The 16766-nt window shown below is 38.4% G+C and overlaps 1 protein-coding gene and 1 non-coding gene across 2 annotated transcripts in view; one reads left to right on the top strand and one right to left on the bottom strand.

Annotated features, from left to right (window-relative positions):
* Ss (aryl hydrocarbon receptor spineless) overlaps positions 1-16766 on the top strand; it is a 201566-nt gene that overhangs the window by 26599 nt on the left and 158201 nt on the right. The window lies entirely within an intron of this gene.
* On the bottom strand, positions 2334-2405 carry Trnad-guc (transfer RNA aspartic acid (anticodon GUC)). Its single transcript has one exon. It is a non-coding gene; the product is annotated as a tRNA-Asp (tRNA).

Below are 16766 nucleotides of genomic sequence, written 5' to 3'. Positions count from 1 at the left end.
ATAAATATATTTGTGCATACTTGTGCACATTTATATTTACACCAATACATAAATATATTTATGCATACTTGTTAAATTTATATTAACACTTATACGTACACATACTTCTATCTATAAATACTTATACACACTTCTACTTACAAATACTTAAACACACTTACACGTTTAAGACTATTTAGAACACGGATGGACTAAAAAAAAATTGTAATAAATCCTCCTTGCCTAAAATGAAAAAGAATCGCGTAAAGCGGCGAAAAATATGGAGAAAATACGGCTGCGTAATTACGAAGAATTTTAATGATCCACGGGTTCTCGGCGTTCGTTTAATACCGAGCGGCGAAATTTTCATAAATACCGAGAACCGTTTGCTTCTTTTTTCGCCGTGCTCCCGGCAAAACCGAAACAGTTCCGCGGGGATATGGAAATCGAGCCCCGTCCGGCGAATTTATTTCCGCTCGTTTAAACGCGCGCCGTCGCGTTTTTACCGCCGAAATTCGCCCACCTCGCGGAAAGCTCCGCTCGTTTTTCACCGTACCGCCATTAGCGACACGTGAAACCGAGACGACTTTTTTCGAGGCCACGATTTTTCGTGACGATCACCACGTACGGTCGTGAGGAATCGTTTCGTGACGCTCGCCGATTTGTCTGCCGACTATTAGCGCCGCGTCGGAATTTCTCTGATTGTTTGGGTAATTAGTGGAACACCGGGGGGGTACGAGAGCGATGCTGGCGTATCACGGTGTTTAATAGCGTGGACGCGATTTGTTTGTTTCTCTGTTTTTATCTCGTTGAGAGAGCGTTCTCTAAAGTAGGAGGCACCAGTGCCCATACTGTGGGAGGAGATGCCTTGTAGTTCAAAAAAGACGCGAAAGATCATTTTTAACGTTGAAACATTGTAAGAATTCTTTTTTCTATCAATGCATTAACTGTTTGACCATCTTCTCCTTTATAGTTCAGTTCGAGGATATTGTACAGCTTTGTACTTTCTTTGAACAATATTTTATATTCGATCGGTAAAGAACTTCTTTTTCTGTCAATTTATTAATATTTTGACCATCTCCTCCCTTATAGTTCAGTTCGAGAATATTATACAACATTGTAGTTTCTTTGAACAATATTTTATATACTATCGGTAAAAATTCCATCGTTACAAATTAAAAGGACAAAAAAATATTTTTTTATATACAATATGGAGTAGGTTTCGTTAAAAGAAACTGTGGTAATTACGAGAATATGAAGAAATTATACACGTTTCATTCATAGTAAAAAAATTCATTTTCATTAAGACGTATACTATGGTGTAAAGCAATCTCTGTTCTGTTGCCATCGAGGTGGTATAACTCTTTGATAGATTAGACCAATAACGAAGTTTCGTAGGTGGTCCAGGTAATAAATTCCGGAAAAATAACCGTGGGTTTCGGGTTCGAGTATCTGTCGGACAGCTTTGAGGGCTTTTATTTAGCTTTAAGAAAACCTGTGTTTATTTCTCCGTTTGTGAGGGACGGGTGACAATGGGCGTTTGGGAAAAGGCCGTGAAATGGTGAATGAGCCGTGAAAAGAGATTGTTCCAAGAGGATTGACTCGCCTGGCGCATTCGTGCGATTCGTGAGAGACATTACTCCATTTCTTTCGTTGTCTCGTTCTATTTATGCTCCTCCTGCTTACAATGCATCTTCGTTCGAGAAATTTTCTGTGCGCAGCGAGCGAATATTCTATTTATACTACTTGCGTTTATAGTTTGGGCAGTCTTTCGGTAACGTTTTGTTAATTCTCGGCTATAAATAGTTTCAATAACCGAGTTTCTAAAATTAGGCTCTTGCATGACTGGTGGTGATACAAACCACATTTTTTTTTTATAACGACTGATAACTATTTTTTTTCTATTATTGTGTCAGAATAAATACAAGGAGTACACTAACAGAAGTTAAACTTAAACGTTCGAAAGAATAACAAATGGAACAAAAATACAATTTAGGTTAATAGATTTATAGTGATAAACTATGTTAGTCGCACTAAATGCTACTTTAATGTTTAATTTAGGGTTAGTTACTTGTACTAAGGAATGGAATTTGTTTTTGTATAAAGAACGATATAGGAACAAAATCTATAAAATGATTTTTTGTTAGGAAGGTAGGAGAGAAAAAGAGAAGAAATATTATTTATTGATGTGTGATGTTTATGCATTAAATAAATAGTTTCAATCTATGGAGATGTAATAGGAAAGAGTTCTATGTAAGTTGTGTACAATTATACTTAATACAAATCCAGGCATACATACACTAAATAAATATTTGAGCGCTTGATAATAAAATAAAATGGGAATAAAAGAATTCCTCCCCGACGGGGAATCGAACCCCGGTCTTCCGCGTGACAGGCGGAGATACTGACCACTATACTATCGAGGATTATTGAAAACTATTGGTTTTAAAATCTACTTTAGAAAAATAAAACTGATTGTTTCTTTCAAGTTAAATTATATCTAAGTTTAGTAATCAAAAATACTAACGACTATACTGCTAAGGAAGTATTGGTAGTATAGTGCAAAAAAAATGTTCTACTGAATGTATATTTTTATTTATAGCGGTATGGTTAGATCTATTCGTAAGGTATTTAGTATTCCTATTTAATGATTGGTAATGGTGAACTAAGTTTAATTACAACTTGCCAGTGTTTGTTGTGTCTGTGTTCGTCTTTTGAATTTTTGAGTCTATTTTTGAGAGTTTGCAAAAATAAGGTATATCTGTGGTGTTAAATGATATATTCCTGTCGTGAAGTGTTTTCTTGTCGCATATTTTTTCTTAACGTGATATATAAATAATATATTTTTATTATTTTGTACGTATCATTCACTGTTACAGTATATAAATGATTCTGAAGATGTGTAATATTCTAGTCTCGTTTTGTCATATTATAGTTGGTTGGGGTATGTTGAACTAAATATTAAACTGCTTAATGTGATTTTACCAGGGTTTGTCAAATATTTTCAAACAATTCTTGATTAATTTTAATACGAACAGCTTCGTACGTGTGATTTTAGCTTTTTCGTATAATTTGTGATAGTTGATGAGTTTGGTGAAATTTGATTCAGGTAATTAATATTTACCTAAATATGCTTTTCGAAATTTGTTCTCGACCGATAATTTAATTTTTCCATTGTTCCACTACTTATTTAAAATCAAATTGGTGAACCATAAATGAAAATAGTATTAATTTGACCTAAACACAGGTTTCCCTTGTTTTTTTTAATAATAGACATTTATTTTTGATTAAATCTATTACTTATTTCATTTCTAAAGAAATTTGTAATAGCTGATTATAATTCAAGAGTAAAACGGAAATTGGAAAGTAGATCGAAACTATAGCAATAGCTGATCAAAAACCGGAAGTTATTACATATTATAATTATACTAAAGGTGTTGTGGTTACATTGGATCAATTGGTAGGAACATATGTAATACACCTGTCGTCGTTGGGCAAATCGTTGGTCAATGACTTCGTTTTATCATATGCTCGATGTATCAGATCTTTACGCATATATTGCACGGACAAAGATAATTGCAAATTAGAATAATGCGAAATTATAAAAATGTCGGTTATTTCTGAACGAATTGGATTAAAATTTGACGAAACCTTATATTCGTAGTAGTACCGTGTTACCAAAATATAAATGTATTCTAAATATAATCTACATCTAAATCGCTTGTAGCTGAAAAAACAAAAATAAGTAGTTAAGAATATCGTTGTTCTATATGTCTTTTCAGCGTTAACAAGAAAACAAATACAGTCTGCTCGGCAAAGAAAAATCATATATTCAAAGGATCATATATTCTGCAATTCTTCGCAAGAAATGTATAAATAAATCTCGGTTTATATTTATTTTAATCTAGTTTTAAATTACTACCTGGATTCACTTTAAGTTAATTATAAAGCACTCAAAATCAATTATGACCTTCTAAACGAATTATTCATACTTTATATATACATGATATGTAAATAATATGAATTTCTTGTTCCATATTTATAATAAATCTCGTATCGCGAACGAGGATCAAATTTATTTAAATATTATAACATATATTTTCGATGCGTGTAACAATTATTTCAACCGTGCAAAAGACTTAACGAGGTGACTGGGAAATTATTTCTTTAAGAGTTTGGAAAATAATTCATCCCACCAAACCGTATCGAATGCTTTTTCAAGGCCGATGAATATCGCACCTACGCATTCACCTGCATTTCTCGGTCAGCACATATCGGAAGTGAATTTCGATATAGCATGAACGGTCGAATGCTTAAATTTCAAACCGAACTGGGTCTCCGAGATAATGTCTTTGGTATTACAAAAGGCGTTGTTGATGATGTCGTTTATCGTTGCCTCGAACATATTGCTTATGTTTGAAAGAAGGTTAATGGATCGGTAGCATGATGAATCGCTACCGTCCTTTTCCTTCTTCCTAATATGTTGTTATAAGTTTCGTGATTTTTCAAGTCGTTGGGAAATATGCAAAGTTCAAGCGATTATTAAAAATGGTAGAATAGTAGTGAATTTGTTGTGGAGGTAGATTTGGTAGAAATATCGTCACAGCTCGATGATTTTTTGCTGTTTAAGCGTTTGAATATGATTTTTAATTTATCATACGACGGGAAGTACAATAATTAGTCGAGATGGACTTTAGATCTGGATTGTTTGCAATGTTCGTGTTCGTGAAGCTGTTATTATTCTGTCGTCGAGTCTGCAGTGTTATAATATATTTCTTGTTGCAATGTGTTTATTTTTCGTTTGATTATAATTGAGAGCTGAGCTCTTAATGATCTTACGTGCATCAGTTTGTAGATTGTTGACCTTCACATGAATTTTTTGAATATCTTTGTCGATGGTGGGAATTTTTAGTGTTTTGATGGCGTTATGCTCTTTAGATCGAAGTATATTTAAAAAAGAAAATAAAACAGAAAACGTTTAAAGATAAATAAACGTTTCAAAGGTTTTGTTTGATTTCCTTCTTTTTTAATTTAAGGAATTGATAAATTTTCCATTGATAAATGGAAAGAACTCTTTGCTTGTTTATTCATTTGTTTTTAATATCGTAACCAATTGTCTTAAGGGCTTCTTTTAATGTATGAATGAATATATTATTTACTGCAGTGTAGTTTTATATTCTGAATAGGTTGTTTAATTATCTAAGCAACTGACTCTTTTGTTTTCTGAGTTTCTTTAATTTCCACTTGATATATAATTAAACTACTGTTTTCGTTACGTTTAAATTTAACTTATTTATGCGATCTAAAATTTCTGTCTTTTGAATTGTCAGTGTCGCCATTCTCGGTGTAGAAAGTTTTGTATTTTGTGCAGTTTTCTTGATTAAAATTATACTTTAAGATTATTGTCTGTTCACTCACTTCAAGGTGATCGAACCTAAGAATAGATATTTTCATAGCAACTGCTCTATGATCGTTATCGCATTTAAACGAGTCGGGAGCACGTAAATCGTGGAATATTTATTCTGTCATCCGCGAGACAGAGGTCGATAAACGTTCCGCTTGTTGGAAATGATGTGACTAGTATTCCGAGTAAGGAAATTCTATTCTTAATTTGATTTTCCGAATACCATTTGTTCAAGGAAACGCCGCTTCCGTTGTTCAAGACACTACCTCAAGAGGTATATACTTCGCGTTTAAGTCACTGGTTAGAAGATAGTAATTATTAGATCTACGAAGATCTAATGTTTCAAATGAATTAATGTGAATTCTTTTTTGTAGTTATTACAAAGGAAAATTCTAATTTCGTTTAAATTTTCGCCATTAATGCCAAAAGACAATTAAACTAGACCCACATTAGAAGGTTTTTACTTTTTCTTACGGATCGTTTGGTTGTGAACTTTCGTATCGAAAGGAATTTAATATTTTCTATATTTTTCTGTTGCAATTCGTCGAGTGCGACTTCTGTGTTGCAATCTCCCTCTAAATTTAAAAGTAGAATTGCTAAACCTCTCTCTCTCTCTTGTTCATGTGTGTAAGTAAAACATTCTACGTTGTTGCGTTTTAGTATATTGCATTTTGATTTTAAAATTAAAATTTTCCATTTTCTGTTGCAATTCGTCGAATACGATTTCTATATCGTAACCTTCCGAATTTTCATGTACCATTGTTAAGCCTTTCTCTTGTTCAGTTGTGTAAGTAAAATATTCTACATTGTTGCGTTTTAATATATTGCATACCATTTTGAAATTTTGTTGTTGGTAATTTTTGTTAACAACTTGTATAAATATCTTCCGTTTGAGTTGAAATTATATTTACTGTTCGTGTACCATTAATTATTGCAATTTACTATCAGTGGTGAACGTGTTTGTTTTTTATTTTGTGTAGTACCACCACCTCGTTAAATATTTTTAATTTCTTCATCGGAATGGTGGACTGAAAGTTGTTTTTATCGGATGTGCCTATTTTTTGAATAAACCAGGTTGAGATTTCCTAACCTTTTTTATAGAAAACTGCACTTGGACAGTTCTTACTCTTTGTTGGGACCTTGTTCAGCCGCCATTATCTTTCGTATCGTGGCGTCGCCACTGACGCTGACTTCGCGAGGGTGGTGCAAGTGACGTCATTGGTTTCAGCATTGCTTCCTTTGTTTCAAGTTTTTTCACTTGAGCTGTTTCTGCTGTTTCTGTTATTTTCTTTTTTAATTTTTCCCCTCTGCGAGTTAATTTATTATTCAAATTATTTATCATTTGAATTAGATTGTCGTATGTTTGTTGTCGTGTTCTCCGATTGGTGTCTTGTTTGTACTTCATGTCTCGATTTTAAAAGTCGAAAGTGTGTTCTTGGTTTTTGAAAAACTTTTCTTACTAAGAAGATTCAATGAGGGATTTATTCTCTTAACATTGATATTACTTTTGATTGTTAAGCTTGCGACAGTTGATGAAAAAAATCGATTACTTCTATGGTTTACAAAATTGGTACAGAAAAAGGATAAAACTATACTAGCTTGACCTTGGAATGGATACTGACCACTATACTATCAAGGATTTCTGGAAGACCTTTTTCGAAGAAACGTAGAGGAATCAAATTCCAACGACAAATATCTTGCCTTATATATATTTGGCCACAAAAGAATATTGATGTACAATTGTGTCTAAGTGTAACCTAACCTCCAAATTCAATTTTCGATCTCATTAATCGATAATCACGGACATTCGTCTGCTTGTACTGTAATGTTTAGACGTCGAAGAATGTCGAAGATAGGTTAGTGACCAACTCTGTAACGCGCGAAGACAAATACTATATACCGGTTAAAATGTGGTGCACCGAAACGCGAAAAACAAACAGAAACGCTCGAGTTTTTCTCACGACAGATCGCAGAAAAAGCAAAAGAAGATACGCCTGGAGGAACGCAAATAGTAGAACACGATTACTGTAGAGTCATTCAGGTTCCCTCCACTAGACGTCTGTGAATCACTCGTCAAGGGTCATGTCGTAAATTACATCACCTCGTGGCCTGAGGTCGGGTGTGCGCTGCACGTGTCTCGGTTGGGACATTAGACTAGCCTTTAGATAGTCACTGAGAAATAAAATAGGGAAACGTTGAGGTGAATTTTCGACCGAAATAGCGCCAACATTAAACCACACCTAACAACACCTACAATCTTTCCAATGGAGAAGCAAATTTTGTCCTTGTTATACTACTACAATTTTTTAAAATAGACGACGAACAATATGAAATAAAGTCAGAATTAAACTACCCCAAATAACATCTAGAATGTTCACAATATAGAAGCAAATATTGTTTCTATTATATTAATAGACTATTTTAAAACTATGATGAGGAACAATATATTTTAAAATAAAGTGAAAATTAGACCACCCCAAATAACATCTAGAATGTTCCCAATGTAGAAACGAACTTTGTATTATACAAATACAATTTTTTAGAACGTTACAAATGACGAACAATATAAAAGAAAATTACTTACAAAGACCATCTAAAAGTCTATGCACGTTAAACACGATATTCAATTACAAATAGGCCAAGTGTATTAATATAATAGCTGGTACGTAAACGTACATATAAAATATTCTGGTATTCAAACAAATTTAACCACACAATTAAAATAACGAAATTAATAGAAGACGTACACGTTCATTAACTTGAAAAGTCTTAGAAATTTACGAAACGAAAATCTAAGAATCCTTTAGCAAAATTTACGCCGAGATCGCTCTATTATTATATTTTGTACCAAACTCACCTACCGAGTATTAGCATAAAACGCTTCCCTGACGAAAATTACGTGTGGCCGGCAGCGTTTATCGTTCCCGTTGTCCGGAAAAAAATTATGTATGCAGTTTAACGAACGCGTCCACGTCCACACGTATTATAATAATACTTAACCAATGGGAAATTAATTTACGACAGGCGAGCGTCGCAATTAACGTCGGCCCTTCTCTTCCGTTTTATGTCGCACCTTTAGCCGCATTTTTGTCGTTTTCGGGTGGAATCGGCGTTCGCGCGATGCAGAAGGGATCGACCAGTAGCAAGAAAACAGTATTCCTTATTAATCGTCGAGATGTTTATCACTGTTTAACGAAGGGGTCCCCGAGTAATTAGACCGCGCCGTTTCAAAGAGGGTACGAGAGGCAACCTGGCACCTGCGTGTTTCCAGGTTCGCGTTAAAACGTCCACGGCGAAATAAATTGGCAGATTAATAGTAAACGATATTCCGTACCTTTCGGGTGGCTCTCGGAGTCAGTCGAAGACCCGAGCGGACGCGTCAAGATGTCCCCAAAGATGGGAACCCAATAACGTTCATCCGTGTACGTTCGATGATAATGTATCTTGTCTAGAGGACACGACAAATTGCATTGGCACAGAAATAGTGACAAAGGACAAGATTGATTTAATCTTCTTGGTAAATACAAAGATTGGACACAGCTCTCTCAGAGATCCATATCCGCAGATGTCCCCGTCAGGTGTGTACAAGGTACCGCGTGTTGGGACGCGACAGAGATTCGATGAGACTGTAGATAATCTCATTAGGCAGAATCTTCTGCGGGACTTTTAATTCTATGATCAGCGCTCATGGTCGAGATACACCGAGAATTCTCTATCAATCGTTTTATAGCTCAATAAATTGAATAAGATCGTTGGAATTGATTCGACGTCTTTATTGTTTCTTCCTGGGCTTACTTTTCTTTTTCGAACAGTATCGGATGACACTCGTTAGTTAGGCTAGAGGACCAAGAGATGGTCTGCTCTCCAGATCTCAGCCCCATCGATCCAATCCATTGTGTTCGGGTAAATTATCTCAAGGATCCAGAAGGATCCATGTCCGTAGTTGTCTTCGTCAAGTGGCTACAAGATGTCCTGTGTATCCAACAGAGATCCTGTGAGATGATGGATGGCCTTAATAAGTATCTTTCAGGAATTTTTTGCAGACCCTTTAGCTTACGTAGCTGTACGTACGTATGTTGGAGATGCACACATCGACGAATAGTGTCTCGTATAAATTATAACAGTCGATCGTAATACGATCGTAATACATCAACGTGGTTATTATGCCAATTAAGACGTTTAAAAGTATCACAGTTGCCGATACTACACGAGTACATGCGTAATGCCTGTACAAACGTCCCCATTCCGGTCAGAAGCGATTCACCGAAAAGGATAATACTCGTAACAGTGTCTGCACGCTATTACAACAGCAATGGCAACGATTATTGACAAACGTTTCGCGGACCTAGCTAGGCTGCAGTGGACGCGATTGTTTGCAGACCTGTGTAAACGCTTTTGTGAAAATGCAAGTACCGCCCAATAGGCGGAGAAAAGAGCAAGTTCCGTGGGCAGACTGCACGAGAACTTGTTCAGTTTTGTTTCGAAAGATGATCACGCCAGCCACGTTATATGCTCGCTTGTCAGCTTTGCTTTTAACGGTGCGTCAACTCGTGTCATCTGTCGAACCTGGCGAAACATCCAGCGACCAGTTCTACGAACAATTTACGACGCGACGCGATTTTTTAACCCACCGACAATCTTGAAAACGAACAACTCCAATTGTACCCCACGTAGATGAATCTTGCAGCAGAAATGCTTTTTTTTCGATCTGATTGTAAATTATATTCCCTCTAATGTTTCTAGCAACGAGGTGTTCGATTACAGAAAAATTGAAGTCTCCCAAAGAGAAGATCCGAACGTGGACAGACAGTAGGTCTTGGAAAATTGTAACATATAGTAACAAATTGTCCACATATAGTATTCGAAAACCCTCGAAGCATTTGTCAGTATGTAAATATAATTCTGATACGCATTCGAAGAAAAATATGTGTTACGTACCGAGATAAGAGTCGAACTTGGGATTTCTAAGTACAACTTTGAAAAGTCTAGTCATCGTCGCCATGCTGTTACACGTTACAGCGTTTATCGCAATTGGTTGCAAGGAGGATGGAATCTTCGAACTCGAAGACTCAAACACTGGAGTACATTTTAACGAGTGCATCGAGAATTTTTGCATACCAGTTGTACACTACAATTTACACTTACTCTCTTCCTGGAAGCAATTTCCACATCTTGATCTCCTTGTCAGCCCTAATTTACAGCACGGTGGTGAACCTCGTGTAACGTTCGAAAATCAAGATGGTGGATTATCAATACACGAGGTGGAGAAATTTTTATCGAAACTAACCTCGATTTATCGATGCTCGAGACATCACCGTGAAATTATTTGATCGTGGAAAATAGGATCTAGATTGTCTTGACGAACAGTTTGAATCTAGTCAATCGAAAGAAATCAATTTGTACCGTACAATTATACTCGATTTCTCTGCGTTCGATTCTCATAACCTGCGACACCTCGAGCTTCGTTTCCCTCTGTTTTCCTCGCTCGACTTTTCCAACGGGGCCTGAACGCGACGGTCTCGAGTTTCGATATTGCCGCGACATTTTTCTCGTTCTTTTTTTCCTTTCTTTTTTTTTAATAAAAATTTATGCGACCGCGCTTTTCGTTCGACTGAACACACGCAAGGCGAGGGGACTGCTTATTACGCGAGTTAAAATGTGCCGGCCGCTGATAAAGCGTTTTAAATGCGATCATTAATTTCGCGTCGCTGTTACCGCAATTAGAATTTGCATTTTATAAATATGCAGTCGACCACCGTCTTTTTCCACGTTTACGAGCGGCTCGCCGTATCCTGTTCCAATTGGCGGAGAGTTCTTTCTCTGCTGATTACACGAAAACTTGGGTAGATTTTGCGCCGTTGGGGTCTGTCGAGGTTATACTTCCTCTTTTAAGCACTCGACTTTTCCTGGTCGTCATTAACTACAGAAACCGCTAAAAGTAACAGCAACGAGTCGAATCTCTCCGAAAAGAAACTATCACTGCTCGTCCTCAGAACTCTACTTCGAATAATTCATTCGTCGTCGAATGCCATGGTGGTCACTGATCCCTAGCGCGCCAAATTTAAAATATTCCAAACGCTTTCAAGAAACGAACACACTTGTAAACTTTTAAATAACGTTACCGTCGTTCACGTTATAACTTCACTATAAAATAACACTATTGCAACCAGAGAATATTTCTACTTTTCGTCCTACAGTTCGCACAAATATACAAGACATCCTCAAACATGAAAAACTGACAGTAAACATGTGGAGGTGTTCCTCGAAGGATCATTCGAATATCTTCCAGAACAACTTCGAAACACCATCGTGTGTTCTATCGTTTCAATTAACGCGACACGCTCTTATTTCGTTCGACGATTGTTATCGCGCAAGAAACTTTCAAACCAGGTGGTTTCGTTGATCGATCTTCAATGATCTGCAATCGACGTGCCAGGACGTACCATTCATTTCTCGAACACGATTCGTTGTTCATTGATTTCCCGATTTGCCGCTCGATCGACCGTTTTCGTTCCCAACGAAACTTCCAAGACTTCGATTTTACGTTTCTGGTGGTCTTTGAGATCTCTGCTGGCAAAGAACGCGATTCGTGTATACAGATCTGTGCAGCCAAGTATCTGTTCGTTTAATTGCGTTAGGACCGAGTGTACGCGAATAATGTGTTACGAGGGTAATGGAACAAGGAATAGAAGAGGCTAGATGTCAAGGAACATCATTAACACGTCGCTGGACGAAACTCCTTCTAATTTACGGTTACAGCTCGAACAGATTCCTCGAGGATCAGCGTTGCCCACTAAATCCTCGTATGGCAACGGCAGCCGAGACCAAAGCGGCAGGTACAACCGTGGGATTCGCGCTAAGGATCCTCGTTCGCTCGAAGGTCCTGCCCTCTGCACTCTCTTGACTGCCGTTCTCTTCAATCTTCCCTTAATAATTGTTTTTTGCGCTCGTGTTTACGAGGACCGGCCAATGATACGCATTACGCGTGGCGTTGATTGCTCTGGCCAGCATCAGCTCCTTTTTCCCTTCGATCTTCCCTCCTTTTACTTTTTTCTTCGCGAGTCGTTTCACCCGGTTCTCTTCCCGACAGAGGAGAAAAGGAAATTGGAAAACTTCGTTAAACGTTTCTTCGCGCGAAAATAGTATTTTTTTTTCTTTTTTTTGTACGCGTTTGTGTTTATACAGAGTCAGAAGCTCCGAGAATCGCCTGCCGCTAGCCCTCTGGCGGCACGCCGAGGAAGCTTTCCTACAGTGCGTACACAGGTTATCTAACATCTTCTCGGGTTATAGGCACCTTAAATTATGGATTTTAAGATTTATTCGCGTCGATGTTGATAATGGAGAACTGACTTTGACCGTATTAAATGATTTTAAATGAAAACGTGTGCAATACTTGTACCGTAGATACGATTAAGTAACACCTGTAATATAAATTCATGAAAGTGTATGTCAGGGAAAAGAAACTGGATCGAGGAATTACGAGCAGGAGTATTTTTTTTTTAAATGGTACAGAAAGAGGAAAAGACACGTATAATTTACAAAGATAGTTTTACAAGTTGTCTCACACGTGGAAAATGACTATATCATTAAATTAACATACTCGGAATATTAATAAAATTACGTTTAATTTTATGGACAATCGACAGTCGGTTAGTCAATCTTCCAAGTAGTATCGATGATTTAGGGAACACGGTAAAATCTTCATGGTAGATCAGCTGGTAACGAAAAACCGTTGTTTCTGAACCCAACGTGGAATCGAATTGAAATCTCTTTGCCACCCTGGTGCAAATGGGTATCCCGTAACAGTGAAGCGAACAGAGCGTGCGAAATCTTCGAAGAGTGCATCACCTAACACTCGTCAACAGGCCGAGTTTGCCTTCGTTCTGGAGAGAAAAAACCTGAAATGAATTCCTCCTCGTCCGGAAATCAATTTCGTCCGACGAAGACGCTGTTTTCTCGCGGTTCTAGAAAAACTCAACCCTGGCGAGGTTCGCGCAAAAGGAGCAACAATTACGCTGTTGTAAGGAGCAGTAACCCGTTTCCAGGAAGCCGCGAAATCGGTCCAACGAGCTCGTAACCGTCGAATCCGCCTCGAATCGGGTCGTCGACAGCGGAAAGGTAAACACGGCAAAACCACGCGTAAGAAACGAGGACTTTCCTCCTGTGAACTCCCCTCCATTTCGCTTTCCTGTAAAACTAATTGCCGCTCGTTTACCGATTACCTCTTATTTCCTTGGTTTCGCGTAACTTCGAGCTGACCTGGCCATTTCGATGGTAACTGCGATCGGGTGGCTGGGTGAACCTGCTGCGAAGCTGTTGGCTCACTGCAAACACTCGCGTTACTGACACGAACTGGACCCTTGTGTTTGTGCCGTCTTCTTCTCAGCGAATCTGTAGACTTCTGGGCGAAAAAAACAGTGGCACGTTCGTTCACCACGTAGGCGAAGGTCTGTGGAGCATCTGCGGACAAGTGGATGAATAATTGGACTCTGAATTAACGAATTGTAGAAATTGAGACGATTCTCGAGAAAGAAAGAAATGGTGTATTGCATCGATAGAGCTTTCTAAATTTCAATTCTAACAGAACCCAGAGAACAGCTAGTTCTGAATTCTGAGATCAGAGATACGTAGACTATAGTGTAATTTTCGGTACATTTGTTCGGGAGATCTGAAGATTCACCCATGCCTGCCCGTAGTTGTGAATTTAAATAGACCAGGCCTATTTTTCGAGGTTTAATGTACTTTAGAGCCCAGAGAGCAACCCCAACTCTTGAGACCAGAGCTATTTACACTCTAGGCAAGTTGCCTTACTTACTAGGCAAGTGTAATACTATGTACATTTGTTCAATAGATCTAATAATTCACTTATGACATACTCGTGAATTTAAGAACACACTGTACCTATTGCTTGAGATTGTAGTTTCAAAGTTCTCTTCAGACGAGAACTACCTACACTATACACGAGTACAACATCCTATACATTCGTTCAGTAAGTCTGATAATTCATCCATGTCGTAGCCGTGAATCCAACTATACACACACTGTATCTATAATATTTTTCGAGGTTGTAGTTCAGGATGATCTTAGAGTGCCTTCAGTGTCCACGTTCTGCGATCTCGATGTTCAATATCGTCACTTGTCATCCTCGTACACTTCGATCCTGTTCTCGTACCGGTACTCAAAGTCGTGTCCGCAAGAACTGTCAAGCTGATTAGCTTTCAAAAAGAATTTCCAAAGGAATAGACCGTCCGCTCTTCCCAGCTAATTACCCCATCAAATCACAAAGGAACGCGTGCCCAACGCGTCGACAATTACCTGCTCCGTATCACGCGTTCTATTTGCACGCGAGTAATTGATCGTACGCGAGTACCACGATCGAAAAAGAACACAGAAACGAGCAGCTTCCTGTCGGCGTCGGCGGCACGCACGGAAATGTTTAACGCAAACGAGTATAATGGGATCTTTGGAGGAACAGAACGAAATAAAAAGTCACGGTAGCTTCTTGGGGCACCGCGAGAGCTTAATGGGGTTAACCCCGGGGCTAACCTACGTATAATTAAAAACAGAAAATGATCCGGGACGAATCGGGATTATTGATCCGGGCGAATTTTAGGTCGACGTTTAAGGCCCGCGGCCGACGTCGATCTATCAATTCGTCCTGAATGCTTCGTTGTTCCAGCACTTTCGTCTACCTCGATCGAGGTAGGTCTGTCTATGGTGAAGGTAGTCTACGTTCATATTTCGATAATGATAATTTACTTGGAAAAGATCCTCGATGTATTATACTTGTAATGTAGGTAGCTCTGATATTGAGAATTGGGGCTGTTTGGGTTTAAATTACAATCTCGAAAAATAGATACAGTGTGCATCTAGATTCATGACCAGGCATGAGTGAATCGTTAGACCTCTTGGACAAATGTACGGAATATTACATCGCGCTTAACCTGGTGGCGATGAGACGTAGATTAGCGTAACTATTAGGTGTTACGTGACATTCTTTGAGAGACGGATAACTATGGAAGGCAATTTCCTTGGAAAAAGTCCTCGAGGTACTGATTTTAATCTGTCACGATGAGACGCAGGTTCGCGTAGTTATTGGACGTCACACGACGTTCTTTGAAAGAACGAAGACTCTAGAAGATTAAGAAAGATCGATATTGTACTGCTGGAGGATCAGTGTTGTGGGGATCTTTCTACGTTGTCCAGGTACATTTGAAACCGAACCGAGTCTCGATTACTTTACCAAGTCGGCGTTATTGGGTATTGGCGATTGGTCTAGCGTTGGACAGTCCTTAACCGTAACTGTCAAGTTCGAAGTGTCAAGGTGAAGGTGAAGTTGTATCATACGTGTAGGTGTCTATAAATCGATGTCTGGAAATTTGATTCCTCGAACTAAGAAGCGACCGGGTTCGAGAGAGGGAGCATAAGAAGGAGAGGAATCGTTTCGGGCTCCCAAGGAATCGGAGGCAGAGTAGCCGGTATTCAGATAATATGCTAATTCCTTGACAGGTAAGTAAAGCACGTAGCAGATTAGCCCCATACTAACCTCACAATTCAGTCGAATCGGTAATGGTTATGGCCGTTAATGGCTACGTATTTCAAGTCGAGCGACGATCGTTTTACTATACCACCGCTGGCCTCCTCTTTGTTTGTACTCAATCCTTGATAGGTAATGCCCCCTCGGTAGATACTCCATCCTACTAATTCGGTATGCAGCTTCCTCTGCTATCTGCCCCTCACCGAAATCTCATTTTCAAAGGGAGGCGAGAGAGTCCCGCAGCGTTGGCGAAGTTTCGAGGAGCTCGAGATTCGAGCCGCATCCTTTTGCTCGAAACCGACTAGAATCAATTCGTTCGTTTCAATGTTGCTTAAAATACAATTACTCGGACACCTTGAGTACAGAAAAACGTTCATCCTGGAAACATTCTATCGAAAGACGAGAAAATCCCGTGGACGATGTAACAGACACAAACAATCGAATATCATTGTCGAACATACATCGAACGATACAAACTGGTTAGGTGATCACAGGGGAAACCAGGTCCGGGTCCCAAGTGACCCGTAATTTAATCTCCCACAAACACTATGAATAAAAATTCTATTATTTCATCGTATTTTTCTTAATTTCTAAAGAAACTTGTACTATCGGTATAATTGAGCCATACAAAAATCTCTCTAGGTTCCAAGTGACCCACAATTTGAACCTGACTGCACAGATACTTGGAATAAAAATTCCATTATTTCATCGTATCTATCTTAATGGTATCTATCTTAATTATCGTATCTAACTTAAACTCGCAAGAAAAGTTGTACTAGCGGTATAATTGAGCAAAAAGTCTCCCTAGGTTCGAAAAGGCTCGGAGATGGTACAAGGTATATAAAG

Source organism: Ptiloglossa arizonensis, chromosome 1 (assembly GCF_051014685.1).
Source record: "Ptiloglossa arizonensis isolate GNS036 chromosome 1, iyPtiAriz1_principal, whole genome shotgun sequence".
Taxonomy (NCBI): Eukaryota; Metazoa; Arthropoda; class Insecta; order Hymenoptera; family Colletidae; genus Ptiloglossa; species Ptiloglossa arizonensis.
Note: the sequence above shows the minus strand (reverse complement) of the source record. Positions and strands in the feature narration are given on the sequence as shown.